This window comes from Lissotriton vulgaris, chromosome 6, assembly GCF_964263255.1.
Source record: "Lissotriton vulgaris chromosome 6, aLisVul1.2, whole genome shotgun sequence".
Classification (NCBI taxonomy): Eukaryota; Metazoa; Chordata; class Amphibia; order Caudata; family Salamandridae; genus Lissotriton; species Lissotriton vulgaris.
This window is the reverse complement of record NC_141694.1, coordinates 219,379,087-219,398,639: the sequence shown is the minus strand read 5'-3', so window position 1 is coordinate 219,398,639 and position 19,553 is coordinate 219,379,087. Positions and strand designations below refer to the sequence as shown.

At 49.7% G+C, this 19,553-nt stretch overlaps 1 protein-coding gene across 4 annotated transcripts in view; it reads right to left on the bottom strand.

The window, feature by feature from the left end:
- The window catches only part of ITSN2 (intersectin 2), a 1,355,209-nt gene extending 1,336,090 nt beyond the window's left edge, over positions 1-19,119 (bottom strand). For all 4 annotated transcript variants that reach the window (XM_086926255.1, XM_086926257.1, XM_086926256.1 and 1 more), the window contains exon 1: positions 19,054-19,119. The gene's annotated coding sequence lies outside the window, so the exon portion shown is untranslated. The remainder of the gene's footprint in view (positions 1-19,053) is intronic.
- Positions 19,120-19,553: the final 434 nt, after the last annotated feature.

The window sequence follows — 19,553 nt, the reverse complement described above, 5'->3', positions numbered from 1 at the left end:
GGGGCCTCAAAGAAGCGGGTGCCCTCCTTAGTGACCACACGCAGGCGGGAGGGGAACAACAATGATTACGGCAGTTCCAGGTCCCGTAGTTGCTTCTTCACTGCCATATATGAGCCACGCCGTCTCTGCACTGTTGCTGTGTAGTCCGGGAAAAACAGCACGCGACTGTTGCCCACCTGGAGGTCGCCCAGCTTCCGAGTTTCCCTGAGTACCGTATCCCGTTCCCTGTAATTGAGGAGCTTAAAGAGGAACGGACGAGGTCGGGCCCCAGGCCTCTGGGGTTGCGCAGGCACCCTGTGCGCTCTTTCCACCACAAAGTACGGGGACAGCACCCCATCCGGCAGGAGTGTCCACAGCCAGGCCTCAGTGTACCGCTCGGGGTCTCTCCCCTCTTCCCCTTCCGGCAGGCCCACTACTCGGACATTACTGCGCCGAGAGCATCCTTCCGCATCCTCCAGCGCATGGACTCGATCCACCAGGTCATGCAGAACGGAGGCATGGCAACGCACTACAGGCTGCATCTCCTGGACCACTTGGCCTTGCTCAGCGACGGACTCCGCCAAATTACGATGGTCCGCATGCAGCAGTGTGAAATCGGAGGTAACTTTATCGATCCGCCCTTCTAAAGAGGTCTTAGTTTGCTCTAGGATCATCCCAATGCTTTCCACGCTGCCAAAACAGTGTCCATCTTGGCCACTAGTGTGTCTGTGGGTTCCATGACCACCCCGCCCCTACCTCTGCGAGAGGTCCGGGACACTCGCGTCCTGCTGCTTCGTGAGTGCTCTGTCCCGAAGCTTGCCCATAACAAGCTGCTGTGCAGTGGGCATCAACTCGTCTTGCCGCCAGTCTCGTCGCGCCACCCGGGAGCGTGAAACAGCTCCCCCTCCTGCCGGGCAAGCAGTCGACACTCAGCGCCAGCAAGGTGAACCCCAGTCGAGATAGGCTCCAGAGGCCCAGACAGTCGAGGACTATTCACTGCTGTATCCCGCTCTCGAGCTCCCGCCCGAGCCCTCTCCAGCCAATGCCAGGGGGTGTAGCCGGTGACCGTCCCCCAAGTGTTCACTGACCTGCTTCAGGATCTGTTGCCGGCTGCAGAGGAGGCGGGCGCGCCCGGCCTGTTAGGGCTACGCGCTGTGCAGACGGGAATTTAGCTGGGGCAGACCTCCACCACTCGGCTTCCTTGCCCAGACACGGAGGGCTATCCTCAATCCAGGCTGACTCCAGGCCTGCTGTGCGCGCCCTCTCCGCCTGAGGAAGTGTGGCTTCAGACAGCGACACCTCCCAAGCCACACCCCCACTCCAGCACCACAGGGGGGTCCCCCCTCTCTCTCTCAGTCCTGCGCTGTGGTAGCGGCCTTAAGATTTAATGGTGCCCCGCTCAGAAGGAGCCACTGATGCAGTCCAAGGGACAGGGCCCCGCTTCTTGGGACGACGCAAAATGGCGTCCTAGACAAAATGGCACCTTGGGGATCAGGGTCCGCGGCCTGCCGCGCCTCTCGTTCCACGCAGTCCCAGCTTTCACCACCTCGTCAAGTCCCTGGGTTCCCGCTGCAGTTTTCAGTATTTCCACAGTTCTGAGACACCCAGTGTGTTGCGCCCCTGGGTCTCCAACGACTCACCAAGTAAGGGCTCACTGCCGCTCTCTCGGTCCGAGCCTCTCCCCCGCCGGCCGCGGCTTGGCCACCACTGTGCACAGCAGGAGTCCAGTAAATCACCACCGCTGTCACAGCCCCGCCGCCGGCTCTCAGGACACTCTAACGACTGAGCTGGCGCGCTGCAGCCTGTTGCCTCGCTGTCCCCTCCAATGCCGGCCACACTCTAAGCCCTCCGGCGGGTGAAGCCTCACCGTCGCCCTCCTCCCGGCCTCTCGCGTGGGCGCGCAGTGTGGGGCTCTCGCACCGCGGCGCGGCTTCCTCCGCTCTCCGCTCCGCGGAGCCCGCCACCTCAGAGCCTCTCCTCGTGGCCCCCCCTCGGCCGCCCGGCGCACCTTCTGCCGCCCTGCTGCTCTCACCAGGGGCGCCTCTGCTCACCACCGGTATGCGCTAAGATCCGCAACGCCAATCGGGCTCGGCTCTCTCCTCCTCCGCCCCAGTGCTGAAGCCGGGAGTCTTTCTGCTCGGCGAGGTCCCGGACAATTTACTCAGCCGCCGGGGGCACCTCCTGCCGCCCCACTGCTCTCACCAGGGGCGCCTCTGCTGTCCACCGGGCTGCGCTAGGCTCCGCAGCGCGAATCGGTCTAGGCTCTCTCCGCCTCCGTGCTGAAGCCGGGAGCTTTCCTGCTCGGCGAGGCCCAGGCAATGTTCTCGCCGTTATGGCTCCTCCGCCCCTCTGCAGTCCGGCAGCCGACAACTCTCCGCCATGGCCCCAGACTCCGATGCTGCACACACCGGCAGACTCCTCAACTGGAACCGCGTCTGTTCCTTCCGGTGCATAAGAGCCAAAACCACTCTCCCAGGAGAACTGCAGGAGAATTCAGGGCCCCATGGACGGAGCTCTAAAGAGTTGCGTCCGCCATGTTGCCTGGCTGGCCACGCCCTCCCGGATCACAAACCAGTCATGCTAGCTCTTAATATTCCGAAGTATACCCCTCTACCATTCGCATGGCGTTTCAATGCCAAAGCCCTTTAAGACCCCAAATATAAAGAAACTATCTGGACAGCAATCGAAGAAATTTTTCACACAAACAAACATTTTGTAGAAAGCGCAAGTATACTATGGGAGGCTTTCAAAGCAACCTTACGAGGAATTTGTATTAGTACTAATGCAGGTATATTAAAAGATATACAAACACAGCTGAAGAAAAGTGAAACAATTCTCCAGAAATTAGAGGCAGAATACGATACCATTCGCAATGCTGATATATTAGCTAACATCAGAGACGAACTAACCAACTACAACGAACTGGCAGATACCGAAATGAAATACATATTGCGTCGATATACAGCTCGAAAACTGGGGAGAGTGGCAGACCAGGCCGAATATTAGCACAGAAAGTGCGAGTTGAACACAAGCAGCAAACTATTCTGAAACTGGAAGAAGACAAAGGTACAATACACTAATCAGAGTGCTTCACAGAGTTACTTCTCTTATTCACAAACAGATAGATAATCAACCTAGGGATACCCCAAGAGATTGAAAGCTCTAGAAATCTAGATCACCACAATCTGCAATGAGGTGTGCAGCTGTAATTTAAATACACTGTGAGGAGCAAACTTTAAGAGATATAATTATATGCGGAGTGGCTGGTCAAATGATCTGATCATGCCCTACGCCACAAGAGTTTTAGAAGATGCCATCTCATTTGTAAACAATTGCCTTAAGATCAAAACACTGGAAGCTATTTCAGTATCATTTAACTTTTCTATTCGTCTAGGTGTTTTACTAAAAGAGCACGTCGTTGGCGATTTCTAGCAACGCTAATAGCCAGATTAGTAATCATCACTCGTTGGAAGGCTAAGGAATCTCCAGAATTTGAAATTAAGGTTAAAAAAAACTGAAAAGTTTATTTTCTTGAAAAAAAATAATGTGAAATTTTAAATAAGTTTGATAATATTAGGAGATGCTACTAATTTTCCCAGTGGTATGATGTATAAATGTGTTTATTGATTATGAAACATGCATAGCTGCCAAGGTTTCAGATTGCTTATATGTGACATTGTCATAATTTCAGTGTACTTAGGAGTGACATTCAGCGACCATGAGTGACACTTTCTCGCGAGCAAAATCAAGCAATGAAAACAAGGGAAACACATAAACATCAGAAATTACACCCATTTAATCTTCTTAAAACTACTAGTGCACTAACTTTGCAGGAGGTCCTCGTTGTGATAAATGGTTGCCAAATTGCTGGTTTAGGTGAAAGAGCTTGTGAAGAGGTGCACCACAGCTGCAGACTCTGGAACCCAACTCTCCTCATCAGCTGTGTATCACACTAACAGTGCTGTGTGTTTGGTTAGGAGAGCAAAGCGAAAAACCTGTAACAATCCGCACACATGCCACATATGTGCCCAGTCGAATAAAATGTTGTTGTTAGTGTCAACTAAATAATCTAGCCGGTGGAGAGCCATGTGATTGCTCTCCCCCGTGCTGGTAAACATCCTGCTCTAGTCTGTGACTGGCAGCATTTGATCTGATCAGAGAGTCTGTGTCCACCCTAGGGACGTTTGTTTGCCGGGCAACTCCTGACCCTCTGAAACAACCCTTGAACTCCAAATTAGCGCACGTCATAGAGACCAGTAGCTGAGTCTTCATAGGTCCTGCTCAACGTAAGTCCTGTTACCTTCAGATGCAGTGTTGTGTGATGGCCACAGGGAGGGGGGCAGTGGGAAGGCATGAAAGTGTTAAGTAAAAGTTATTTTCCAGGCTAAGGTGCCGAGCTGTTAGGCGGTCAATAGGGACATGCGAAAGTGCTCGTTGGCTGACTTCCTTTTCAGATAATGTAACAAGGCGAGTAATCTGCAAGGATTCAGGTGATACAAATTACAAAGGATCACTCCCGCTCTCATCTTGCTGCGCAGGCTCGATGAGAATCCAGGTGATAATGTTGAGCCCAATATGGTAATAATGTTCAGCAATGCAGACTGCAACAGTAACGAAACATGTCTATAGTACGTAGAATGCAGGCAATCGATGCTCTCAGTCACCCCTGGTGCCGCCAGCCCCCTTGTTGTGTACACTGTGATGGTCATCGGCTAACACAATTTCCACTGCAACCACTTTTCACTGGCCAGAACTGTGAACCCTCCGCTCTCCCAGAACAACTTTATCCACCCATTAAACCACAGTACTCATGCAAGTGAAGGGAGACCGGGGAGCGGATTTGGCATGGAGCACAACAAACCTTAATGAGCCTTGATCAACTTGGTGTCAAGCTGCATAACTATCACTGAGACTGCACAAATAGCAGGTGAATCAATCTTTATAGAAAACAGCTGAAAAGCGTCTTTGCAGTCTTACCTGTATACACTGTAGTTGTAAGCTGAAGCCTGTGGTTTCAGCCGACTATGGATAGAACTGGCGATGGCTTCTGCCTTTTACCTTCTGCCTCCACACTGCCTGCAAGAGCCCCACAGCCGATCGCCTGCAAGGCAGCTGCCAGGTCGCGAGCCACTGACACCCGCGGGCAGCAATCATTTTGGTTTGCTGCCCGCCTCCTAAATCCAGGCTGCCCAGTCTTAAAACCAATTCAGCACACAAACATAGTCTATCCTGGAGGGCACTGCACATTAGTCATTGACTACTTGATTTCCACTCTCCCAGGCTCTGCACTGCCATATTTCAATTTGCTGCAGGCGGTAGCCATAGTTACAGACAGCGCGGGCGGGCCGGTGCGAGCAGCAGGCAGCGCTGCGAGGTCAGTGCCTGAGTCCCGAAAAACCAGTAGCCAACTGCTTTCTTTACAAACTCGGGCTGCGGCCATAACTACAGACACAAAGCGGACGGCCGGTGTGAGCAGCAGGTAGCGCTGCGAGGCCAGCGCCTGATTCCCACAAACCAGTAGCCAACTCCCTTCTTTACAAACTTCTCGCGCCGGCAACAGGACCGGAGGTGACGTCCCCCTCCGGCGCCACGGCCAGACTTTGCATTACATCCTGCCTCAGCAGCGCAGCAGGCATCAAAAAACGATACGCTGTAGCAGCAGAGTCAGCCTGGTCGCAGCCGTAACTCAGCTGCAATCACCAAAAACCTGCGGGAGCAGCGCGTGCAGGCCACTGGAGGCACGCACCCAGCTGCCTCACACTCCGTAATAGTTTTAGACACTATACAGAATGCATCATATGCGTGAAAGTGCATTTCAGTACGGTGATGCAGAGCACCACACTGAAAAGTATTAGTCAAATGCCTGATGCATGATTCTTGGCAGGACTGAACATGAATTTAAAAACAAATATTTAGTATAAATAAGGTATACAGCACTGGTAATAACATTCATTTTAATCATACGCATTTGGTTTTCTCTCATATTTATTGTACATCTCAAGAAACGTATAAATAATATTAAAAGGAGAACAAGAAATTCAAAGAAAGTCCTTTTTTGAGTTGGAGGGGGAGGCTCACTGACATGACCCCTTTATGGCATAGTGACACACTCTCCCAGGTGCATGACCTCCAGGGTGTCGAAGCATAGAACATAATAGTGACTCCTGACCCGCCTGCGTGCCAGGTCGCCTCCCCTGCCACCTCTCAGCTCTCCCTGACCTCGTCTCGCCGCTGCCCACCTGCGCAAGTTCGAGGACGCTGAGTAAGCTTCTGACCAGATCTGCCAGTGTCCCCCTGATTGTTGTGTAAGTGCTTGCCTTGTCTTTTTCACTGTTTTTTCACTTTTGTGCCTCCTTCTAATCCCCCTTTTGCCTTCTGTACCCCATCGGTTTCCCCGCCGCTGCCTCCTGCGGCCACGTCCCCTCATCGCCCCGCTCCCGCGTCCCAGCTGCTCCTCCCTCCCTCTCCTCCTTAAAATGGCGACCGCCGCCCGGACGCGCGCAGAGGGGGGCGCAAATTGCGCGCCTAAGGCACGACAAAGGCAACCCCGTCTGCGCCTGGAACGCGCCCAGCGCCAGAACCCCTGGACCCCGAAGCCGCCACAGCACCAGACTGCACTATGAGTCCAGCACCCTCCAAGCACTCAACCCCGGACGAGATCACTCCTGCTACCAGGCCATACCGAAGCGCACTCAAGGGCCCTTCACCTGCCGGAGCTGCAGCTTCACCAGCTTCCGGCCTGCCAAACCATCAACCAGAGAACCCAACCACCTCCGATGCATCTTCCTCAACACCCGCTCCGCTCGCAAGCACGCCATCGAACTCTGGTACCTCCTAGACTCAACCACCCTGACGTCGCCTTCCTGACGGAGACCTGGCTGAACGCCACCTCAGCACCAGACATCGCCATTGCCATCCCAGAGGGCTACAAGATCTCCCACAGAGACCGCACCAACGGAGTGGGAGGGGGAATCGCCATCATCCACAAGGACACCCTCAGAGTTTCGACCAACACCGACGACACCCTCACCACGCCGAGCACAAGTACTTCCAGATCCACACCGACCCCAACACTACCCTCAGAGGAACACTCGTCTACAGACCACCCGGACCCCAACCACAGTTCAGAGACACCATCGCCAAACTCATCAGCACCCTCGCCCTCGCCTCCACGGACTACATCCACCTCGAGAACAACAACAACGCCAACTCCACCGCTCTGATCGACAACCTCGCCAACCTCAGACTCAAACAGCTCCTGACGACAACCACCCATGCTGCTGGACACACACTGGACCCCATCTTCTCCGCAAGTCCCCATGTCTCCTTCAACCACACCACTGAACACCACTGGACAGACCACAGATGCGTCCACTTCACCTTCAGGAAACCCACCACACACCACCACACCCAACACTTGCCACGCCGCTGCTGGAGCAAGATTACCAAGGACCAACTGACCACCACCCTCGCCCTGGATCAACCCGCAGACCCCACCGACCCGACACCGCCGCCATCAACCTCAAACAGTGGATCAACGACTGTGCCAACACCAACACCCTCGCCCCACTCAAGACCTCCGCACCCAACCACACTAACAAGAAAACCGCATGGTTCACCGAAGACCTCTGGGCCTCCAAGCGCAACTGCCGGAAGCTGGAGAAGAACTGGCTCCGCGACCGAACACCAGACAGCTACACAGCCCACAAGAACACCACCCGCATGCACCACCAACTAATCAGGACCGCCAAGAAGACCGCCTTCAAGGACCGCCTAGACAACAAAGCACACATCAGCAAAGAACTCTCCAACCCCCGCTCCAACACCAACGCCGTTCCACCATCACAAGACCTGTCCGACTCACTGGCCACCTTCTTTCACCGCAAGATCGCCGCCATCCACGACAGCTTCAACACCGACACTCCCACTTCCGCCGCCGAGACCACCACCCCTGCGACCCGCGCCAGCCGCCTGGTCCAGCGTCAGCGAAGAAGACACCATCAAGACCATGAACTCCATCCACTCCGGATCCCCATCTGACCCATGCCCTCACCACGTTTTCAACACAGCAAGCACTACCATCGCACCCCATCTCAGGAAAACAATCAACATCTCCAAAGAGCTGGAAGCACGTCGAGATCAACGCCCTACTGAAGAAACCCAAGGCGGACCCCAAAGACCTCAAGAACTTCGGGCCCATCTCCTTGCTCCCCTTTCCGGCGAAAGTCACGGAGAAGATAGTCAACAGACAGCTGACCCGCTACCTCGAAGACAACAACATCCTGGACCCATCCCAGTCCGGATTCCACAGCAACCACAGTACCGAGACCGCCCTCATTGCCGCCACCGACGACATCAGGATCCTGATGGACAAAGGAGAAACAGCCACCCTCATCCTACTTGACCTAGAAGCAGCCTTCAACGCGGTCTGCCACAGCACCCTAACAGCACGCCTCCATGACGCCAGAATCCAAGAGAAGGCCCTGGCCTTGACCACATACTTCCTCTCCGGAAGAACCCAGAGCGTCCGCCTCCCACCCTTCCGCTCCAAGACCACCGAGATCATCTGCGGCGTTCCACAGTGATCCTACCTAAGCCCGACGCTGCTCAATATCTACATGGCACCACTCGCCCACGTCGCACGACAACACAGCCTCAACATCATCTCCTACGCCGACGACACCCAGCTGATCATATCCCTCACCGAAGACCCCCACACCACTAAAGCCAACCTCCACAGATGAATGAAGGCCGTCGCTGAATGGATGTAGGACAGCAGGCTGAAGCTGAACTCAGACAAGACGGAGGTCCTCATCCTCTGCCCCACCCCATCAGCCTGGGACGACTCCAGGGGGCCTACATCGCTATGAACAGCCCCAGAACCAACCGACCACGCTCGCAACCTGGGGCTCATCCTTGACTCCGCCCTTTCCATGACCAAGAAAGTTAACGCCATCTCCGCATCCTGCTTCACCACCCTCCGAATGCTCCGCAGGATCTTCAAATGGATCCCCTCAGACGCGAGAAAAACCGTCACCCAGGCCCTCGTCACCAGCAGACTGGACTAAGGGAACGCCCTCTATGCAGGAACAACAACCAAGCTCCTGAGACGGCTGCAACGCATCCAGAACGCCTCAGCATGACTGATCCTCGACGATCCCCGACACAGCCACATCACACCCCCACCTGAGAGGCCTGCACTAGCTCCCCGTCAACAAGAGGATCACCTTCAAACTCCTCATCTACGCACACAAAGCACTACACAACGCCGGACCAGCTTACCTCAACGACCGACTCAGCTTCTACACCCCCACTCACAGCCTCCGCTCTGCCAACCTCGGCCTCGCTACAGTTCCACGCATCCGAAAAACCACAGCCGGCAGCAGATCCTTCTCCTACCTCGCCGCCAAGACCTGGAACAACCTCCCCACCGACATACAGCAGACCCAGGTCCTACTGGCTTTCAGTAGACTCCTCAAGACCTCCTCAAGACCTGGCTCTTCGATCAGTAGCAACCCCCTTACCCCCCCTACCATCCCCCTCCCTCCCAGCGCCTTGAGACCCTCACGGGTATGTAGAACGCTTTACAAATGTAATGATTGAATAGGGATATCCTCGTTGGGGGATGTATGTAGGGAGGGTAATAGGCTTACTTGGGAGGAGCTACAGATCCAGTATGAACTGACTGCCACAGAAGTATACAGGTACCTCAAGCTCCGACATGCCCTTGGGACACACTTCTCCGGGGGGACCCCCCATCAGATCCCCCCTAGAGGATAGAATCCTAACAGAACCATTAAATGAAAAGAAAGTCTCTTTCATCTATAAAAAGCAATGGAATCACCGCGTTGTGGTCCAAATGGGAGGGAGATATTGGGGACTGCGAAGACGGAGAGTGGGAGGAGGATATGGGGACCTTCCATGAGGTAGCGCTACACAATGGGTTCCGATTGATTTTTCAGCTCATTCTACACAGCTCTTACTACTTACGCACAACACTCAGACTCATAGGACGTGCCCCAACAGATCTCTGTCTTTTGGGTTGTGTGAATGAGGGAACCTTCTTCCACCCGAAATGGACGTGCCCAGCGATTCAGGCCTTTTGGATCGAACTATAGAAAATCATGGGAGAAGTAACTACAGACCCTCCCCCCACCCCAAAACAGCGATGAAATACATTTTACATATCTGGGGAGGGGAACCACCACCAAAATACACCAAGATCTGGTTCTCACTGGGCCTTATAGTAGCCAACCAGAATATTGCACGACTGTGGAGAGAGGCTGCGATTCCAGCGGTGAGGGATTGGGAGCGTGACAGACTGGTGTATGATAAATGAGAAGCCCATATATCAAGGAAGGGGATGCCCACACAAATGGGAGAAGAGTTGGGCAGCATGGCGCTCCTATAGGGGCTTAGATGCGGGACCCATACCAATGCGAGGGGATCGAGAATGGGACCTACCTAACACTTAGACGCAAAGAGGTAACAAATCTGTACCAGCTACTTTGCATTTTAGATTAATTACCCTATATGTGATTTCTACAAGATCTTTCCGTCCACCTGATGAAATATGTATCACTACCTTGAATTCTATAAATGCTTCTCAGCGTTATGTTTATTTACGTTCATTCCTTTACTTAAAACTCAATAATAAAGACATTCAAAGAACCCGCCTAGTAAAAAACAATGTGTCACTTACAAATTATATAGAACTTTAATCCACAGCTAGCATCTATGGGGGTCACATTCATTTCACATCTAGTCATAAAAAGATAGGAAACTACTTTTGTTCTTAGGTCTAACTGCAGTCCAACAAGCCGCTAACACCAAGAATGCAACATATCCTCATCATTCGGTTCAAGAAGGGGTACCAGGAAGGTGTGTCTTCCTCCCCCAGATTATTTACCTTGCTAGTGGATTTCGAGGGCTCCTTAATCAGAAATCAATATTCAAACAAAAGGTATTACAAATATACTCCTATAATAGAATTACTTATTTGGGAAAGCACTGCCTTATTTAAAGAACTCTCAAGAGAATTTCCCATCTAACATGAGAGAGATAAGCGAATTTGAAAATGATGCCCATCTATACATTAACTTATAAAATTGGGAATCGGTTGACATTAACAGAAGTCGCAGTGCGTGCAGTGACCCACTTTAGGTATCAAAGGACAAACCCACTCTTTCAGATATTTTTATGTTGGGTGTGTTATGTACATGGGCTACAATATACCAATGTAGAAAAATAAAAATCTAAAAGCTCTGGAAGTTGAGAAATTGATTTAGCTTCGCTGGCCCTTCATATGTTTTGTGTATATGAGTTAGATGACTACATAACCAAAACAAATGAATGTCTTTCAGAACCTTCCCATTACAATACCCAAAGAGGACTCCTCACGGTATCGAAAGGCCCGTTCTACGTTTACACAGGCTATGGGTCAAGCTATGGTTCATTATGCAGTACTTACAGTCAAGAGCCTATGTTGTCTTTTAGAATTACATTATCAAGTAGTACAAGCTTACATCTAACATTATGGTTTGCTGGCACAGAAATAGTTCTCCATCTATGAGTGGAGCAGGTCTTGTATATCCCACATCCATTTTCTACTGATCGGCATATTACAGATGAAGAAGCAGGTCCGGCCACTATCAACCTCTCTCAGTGCCTTGAAGGTACCAGAAAAAAATAACTATGTACCTGCATCCTTACATGGCTATCGTTTTTTGTTGATTGGGGGTATTGGAGTAAAGGTTGAAATAAATAGATAACATAACATCATTACATCAAATGGATATTTGCTACGCCGGGTATCCATTTTTTTAAATACACATTCACTTCTGTAGAACAACTAAAGACCAGCGCTGTGGCCTCACTTACTCAAAAGGAAAGTCTTGCCTTATCACATGTATGGAAAGGAAACTTGGTTTTTTAGGCATCATTTCTTAAATTTTAAGATTTCTAACACAAGAAAGAGTTCACCAAGCATGCACAGAATGCCAATTACTCAATACAGAGCATATTTCAATGTAAGGTAAATGCATTTGAAGTTTACAGAACCAGTATATTTCTTTTTTATATAATAGTTCAAAAATGAGGCCACAGTAAAAGTACTTATATGCGTCAGATGAATACGCATTTTTAGGAGGAAGGAGGCACTAGGGCAATGATAAATGTCCTTTTGCTAAAATGTTTACAGATAAGTACACCAAGCCAAATAAACAGCAATTATTTAAGCCACGTTAAAGCACAATGGCTAGGTCGTGTAGAATGTACAATCCCTTTGAGCCTTTTAACAGTGAAGCTGTATTCCTGAGATGGTAGGAAATGTGACTGTCATGCCCAGCCTTGCACTGCAAGCAAAGGAAGTGACAAGTCTGAGGTCATCACAACCCAGCTCAGGAAACAGTGTGCGCACCCTGATGTCTTTAAATGGAATCCCTTCTCAGACAAAATCAGACCAGCATCCTGGTAACCTGCAGATATGCACAGTTATGTATTTTCTGTAAAAATGAACAATGGGGGCTTCATAAGAGTGGATCTCGAAATGTCTGAAGTCTTTTCGGCACGGTATATCTGTATTTATTTGTTAATCAGGTGCCTGGGCTAACGTTGAATACATAAATACTGCTATTTACGATTATTAATCTGGCAATCAACTATTTTAATATATCAATTCCGCAAGATTTTAATGGCCTAGGAGTGCACCTGTTGGACTGTCAGTTCATTCATAAAAATCAGGTGTTGTGCTAGAAAAACTATGGAACGCCATTGCAACATGTCTAGTGTTGTAACAATAAGTTATGTTAGTGGAAGAGGGTTCTGCTCATAATTGTTTTACTTTTGTTCTTAAAGTCACCTGGTTTCATGCTTTAATTTCAGTCATAATTGGATTTTGTTGTACTTTAAATTACTAGAGCGGTGAGAAATTACAGCGTAAAGCCACTACAAGGACCAGCGCCACAGTACTTAAAGCAGAGTGCTTCAGGAAAGATGAATGTTGTGTTACTTTCTAACTCACGTCAGACCATTATTCTAGCAGCAAGTAGGATGGATGGGTTCTTTTTTACGTCGAAGCCTACCAGTCAACGCAGCTGTATGGTTTGCTGATGACATCTTTGGGACATTCAGAGACCTTCCCTGGTAATACATTCCGCCCATTGCTTACTGCTGGCTATGTGGTTTGTATCTCACATTTGCTTGCTTTCTGGTTGCTAGCTTTTATTGTTTTAGGCTGTTCAGCATGAGTTCCTCACTTCCCTTGACTTGCCCAAACCCTATTTTCAGTATTTTTCCACCAGTACAAAATTTCTGTAAACAGGCCTTTACATTTTTCATTATCTTGTTACGTTTGCTGTGCATTCAAAGATAGAGGTCAACTATGAGGCTCTGTCTTCCAGAGAGCTTGGTGTTTACCTTCCTTTCTCTGACTTCAAAGTGAGAGGATTTATGTGACAATCATGCTGGGTACTCACGGCGTGCTGTCACTTTTTATTTTTTTTGCACAATACAAAATGTAAATGCTGGTAAAAGAACTGTGCAGATATTTCTGAAGTGTGATGGAAACAAATATTTTAACACAATAAAAACAAATCAATACACTAGGTGATGACATATCCACACCATTTATGCGCTGTACACTTCTATCAGTAAAACATATGTCTGTGCAAATGTAATGGTCCTTTCAATTCAAGATGTGCTGTCTGTAACAGCTGTGTGCTACCACACTATGTGCACTCCCCTTTACCCAACTCAGATCTACACCACTCCACACCACTGCACTCTACTCTAGTCTACACCACTCCACACTATGCCATTCCACACTGCATTACTGCCCTATACCCTGCACCACTCCACACTACGGGACTCCACTTCTGCGTCACAGTACTCTACTCTGCACCACTGCACTTTACACCACTTTACTTGACGCCTCTACTTTACACCATTCTACTATATGCCAAAGCACTCTACCCCACATTACTCCACTATGCACCACTGCACTCTATGCCAATCCACTCTAATCTACTCTGTACCACTACACTCTACGAAACTTCTATCTTTTCTGAAACAGTCTACTCTAAACCACTACATTCTATTCCACTCTACGTCACGCCATTCCACTCTGTTCCACTGCAATCTATCTTGACCCACTCCACTCTACCCCACTGCACTCTACCCCAATACACACCACTGAACTCTACACCAATGCACTCTACGCCAATTTACTCTGCACAGCTGCACTGTACATCACTATACTCTACAACACTCTATGCCACTGTTCTCTATGCCACTCTACTCTATACACCATTGCACCTGTCACTTTTCTATGCACCACTCTATGACACTGCACTCCTCACCAATGCACTCTACACCACTGCACTCTACGACAGTCTAATCTGCAACACTGCACTCTCTGCCACTGAACTCTACACTACTCAATGCCACTCTACTCACACCACTGCACTCAATGATACTGCACTATACGTCTCTCATTCTATTCTGAACCACTCTACTCTATGCCAGTGCACTCTACCCCACTCTAATATGCACCATTGCACTCTTCACCACAGCACTCTTAACCATTGCACCACTCTATTCTACACCAATGCACTCTACAACAATGGACTCATGCCATTGCACTCAATGGCACTGCACGCCACTGCACCACTCAACTCCATGCTATTCTACTGCACTCTACGCCAATACAGTCTGCATTGCTCCACTCTACACCAATTAATGTATTTAGCACCACTTATCTCCATACTCCTGCACTCTACTGTACTCTGAAACAGTCTACTCTATGCTAATGCACTCTACGCCATTCTACTCCACTCTGCAGCACTACACTCTATGACACTGCACTCCTCTACTCTCTATTCTGACACATTACTCCAATGCCCAAATCTACAGCACTGTACCCCACTCTGACAGTCTATGCCACTCCACAACACTCTATCCCACTCCACAACACTCTATGCCACTCCACTCTCCTACACTACCCCAGTCTATGCCCCTCCACTCTATGACAGTCTACTCTGCTCTAAGTCACTCTATGCAACACCCTTTATGCCACTCCACTCTCCTCTATACCATACCCAGGGCCGGTCCTAGCCATGGGCGGTATGGGCAGCTGCCCAGGGCCTCGTGCTCAGGGGGGCCCCCGCCGCCGGCCCCGCAGTTGCGGCCCGGGAATAATAAACAGGATGATTGCATGACCTGGAGACAAGCGCTGCGCACTGCTTCCGTCCGTCAATAATATAGAGAGTGTGTTCTCACTCAGGGGGGCCCCGCCGCCGGCCCCGCTTGCGGGAATAATAAATGAAATGATGATGGCCTGCCTGGGGAAAAGCGCACAGCAGCACAGTGGAGTGCATTCTTCCGTCCGGTGGTCCGTGAGACCGTCCAATAATATTGACAGTGGCTGTGTGTCCCTCAAACAAAAGATGCTCACTATAGGCAGCAACAGTGCTAGCTTCCGTCCAGCCAGATTAAGTTAAATACATGCAAGATTCAGACCAAGACTATGTGCAAGTGCAACTAAGCAGCAGCAGAGCGAGTCTTATTCACTCTGACACCGACCACTACAAAACATTCATCAGCAGAACAAACTCCTTCTATGAGACAGAGAACGTGTCAATATGGGCACCAGCAGTGCAAGCGTCCGTCAATGCACTGATCATGTCTCTTAAAAGAATTAGCAATCCACTCTACCCCCAAGATTCAGCTAATGTGCAGCACTAGGAGCTCAAGTGCAAGCTTCCTCAATGTAGAAAACACATTGACATAGCCATTAATTGTGTAAGTGTCTCCCTGAGATACATCATGTGCAACCCGGGTAGTAGCAGTGTAAGCTTCCATCAGGCATAGAGCATTTGCAGCGCATTCTTAAGTAGTACACGCTTCCCTAAATTGAAGACCTAGTGGAACAATAGAACACCATTGTAAGACTATATTAGAGGTAAACAGTTAAAGGCAGCAGCTCAACATCCCTTGAAGATAATGAATTGAAGCAACTCAATGGGCAGCAGTGCAAGCTTCACTCAGATGGGCAGCATGTGCAATACAAGTAGGAGTGCAAGCTTACTGCTCTCAGATACCGAACATGTTCAGAGCAGGCAGCAGCAGTGCAAGCTTCCTGCTCTCATATACAGAGCATCTTCAGCATAGACAGCAGCAGTGCAAGCTTCCTGCTCTCATATACAGAGCATCTTCAGCGTAGACAGCAGCAGTGCAAGCTTCCTGCTCTCATATACAGAGCATCTTCAGCGTAGACAGCAGCAGTGCAAGCTTCCTGCTCTCATATACAGAGCATCTTCAGCATAGACAGCAGCAGTGCAAGCTTCCTGCTCTCAGATACAGAGCATGTTCAGCGCTGGCAGCAGCAGTGCAAACTTCCTGCTCTCAGATACAGAGCATGTTCAGCGCAGGCAGCAGCAGTGCAAGCTTCCTGCTCTCAGATACATAGCATGTTCAGCGCAGGCAGCAGCAGGGCAAGCTTCCTGCTCTCAGATACAGAGCATGTTCTGTGCAGGCAGCAGCAGGGCAAGCTACCTGCTCTCAGATACAGAGCATGTTCAACGCAGGCAGCAGCAGTGCAAGCTTCCTGCTCTCAGATACAGAGCATGTTCTGTGCAGGCAGCAGCAGGGCAAGCTACCTGCTCTCAGATACAGAGCATGTTCTGCGCAGGCAGAAGCAAGGCAAGCTTTCTGCACTCAGATACAGAGCATGTTCAGCGCGTGCAGCAGAAGGGCAAGCTTCCTGCTCTAAGATACAGAGCATGTTCAGCACAGGCAGCACCAGTGCAAGCTTCCTGCTCTCAGGTACACAACATGTTCAGCACAGGCAGCAGCAGGGCAAGCTTCCTTCTCTCAGACACAGAGCATGTTCGGAAAGCAACAGGGCAAGCTTCCTTCTATCAGACACAGAGCATGTACGGCTAAGGCAGCAGCGGTGCAAGCTTCCTGCTCTCAGACACAGAGCATGTTCAGTACAGGCAGCAGCAGGGCAAGTTTCCTGCTCTCAGACACGGAGCATGTTCAGCACAGGCAGCAGCAGGCCAAGCTTCCTTCTCTCAAGATACAGAGTATGTTCAGCACAGGCAACAGCAGGCCAAGCTTCCTTCTATCAGACACAGGTCATGTTCAGCACAGGCAGCAGCAGGGCAAGCTTCCTTCTCTCAGACACAGAGCATGTTCAGCACAGGCAGCAGCAGGACAAGCTTCCTTCTCTCCGACACAGAACATGATCAGCACTGGCAGCAGCAGGACAGGTTTCCTTTTCTCAGACACAGAGCATGCTTAACGCAGGCAACAGCAGGACAAGCATGTGGAAGACAGTGAGCCTTTGCAATGGAAGCACAGGCGTGCAAGTTTCAGGTCCAACACAGAGCGTGTGCAGCACGGGTAGCAGCAGTGCAAGGTTCACAAAAAAAGAGCATATGCAACACAAGCAGCAGCAGAATGTGCTTCCCTCATACACAAAAACACATTCAACACAGACAGCACAAGCTCAATCTTCACTCAACTACAGCATGCGCGGTACATGGAACAACTGTGCAAGCATCATTAAAGGCAGGAAAAATGCATCACAAGTGGCAGTAGTGCAAAATGTATTCCTGTTTAGCTTTATTTATGGTTACAGCTGTAGATGGCAGGGCCACATTGGCATGCTCTATAAACAATATCAATATCAATATAAATAATGGCCAATTGAAATGACTTCCTATGATGTCACTTCCTGTTAAGTTAAATCGTATGCAAATTATAGGGGCCTCGCATTTTCCTATTCTGCCCAGGGCCCCATGAACCCTAGGACCGGCCCTGACCATACCACAACACTCTATGCCACTCTACTCTACAACACTCTAATCCACTCTACACCCTTCCATTCTACCACATTCTACTCAATCCACAACACTCTACGTCACTCCATGCCAATCATCTCTACGCCACTCCACTTTATGACACTCCACTCCACTTTCCTTTACCCCACTAACTTTTAACATTGATGAACAGCAGCCACGTTGGTGTACAACATGGCTAACACACTAGCAAAGCCAGTAGCTCTTGCATAGGCAAAACCTATTGGCTTTGCCAATGCTTGTTTTTATGGGCCTGTAAGGGAACCTTTCTGCACAGACTGAGATTGTAATACACTGCACTGATTTAGCTCCTCCTGCTCATGTTTAGCTATTAAATAATCGTGCATTTTTGGCGCACTGTATATTATCAAAGTGAAGAGAAAGATTTGCACACAACCTAAATTAAATACTGCTTATACTACAGTGTGAGTAATAGGAAACACACTCGCGCCCTGTCTAAGGCAACAAACAACTATGACAGCCTAGAACATCCGCCCTACCTTCAATCCCTGACCTTAATGGCTCAGTTCACAACAACCTCCTTTTTGAGATATATCCAGCAGGTTCAAATTTCAACAAATGTAGAGAGCACCCCAGCGATGCAAGATAGCGGTATCGAAACTTCGCCGACCGGATCCTAACTTACACAGTTTCTCCTCCACCTATGACTCTGCAGTCTAACGGTATACTTGAATAAATTAACAATGGATCCAGGGAACCTTGCATGCAATCCCATTTTCCTGACAGTGACACTTAGGACTCAAGTATGCACGTCAGTACAGGACATTGCTATGTATACGTGCACATTCGGGTAAAGAAGGTGGTACCGACGATCTGCGAATGGAGGTGGCGTAGGTAATTGAAGGGAGGGGGTCTAACATCCAGATGGGAATTCTAAGTATTGTGACTACATATGGATTACACACACTGTATATAAACAGTGTGTATGCGTGTGCAGGAACAGTGATGGGAGATAGAGAGGAAAGTACACCTATGCCAGGGAGTTGTGGAAAGGGTAAGAGGAAAGCGCTGCGCTGCGGACTGCATTATTGCTAGAGGCACAGTGGAACCCACCCCTGTTTGCTCATGGACTTCCACCCAGAACGTCTTTTCCTCCCTATACTTCTACCCAGGTTGTCTTTACCTCCCTATTTTACCCAGGATGTCTTTACGTCCCCTTTCGGATGCTAGCAGTTCCAGCTGCAAAACTTACCCCGGGCTTCGCGGGCCACCGCTTCCGTTTGCTGTCACCTGTCGCTCACTAGTTCGCTCGCTGTCCACTCCTACAGGGAGCCGCGCAGGACAAACCAGTCAGGGCTCGAGTACAGCTGTCAAGCGAATGACGTGTGTATTGAGCGAAAAGAAATTCTTGCTGATGCCTCCGGGGTACTTACACAAGTATAGTACCCCGGGGGTACCAAAATACGCCCCGGAAGAAATTTGTGTAACAGTAAATTGAAAGTTGTTTTCTATGGCCTTGATTTTATTCGAAGCTCATCACCACGTCTCTCAGACATCTCGCAACTTTATTTTGACGATAGGGCGCTAAATAAGGAAATTCCCTTTAGTTTGACGAACTCAGCTAACTTCTGCTTGTCCCGACGTTCAAAACAAGAACTAGAATGCTGACCTCTCTGATAGAGTTTTCGCTGTGCCAGTCGCCATGCTGCAGCTCGCACGGCAACATTAGAATCTTTAACTAGATTTGATCTT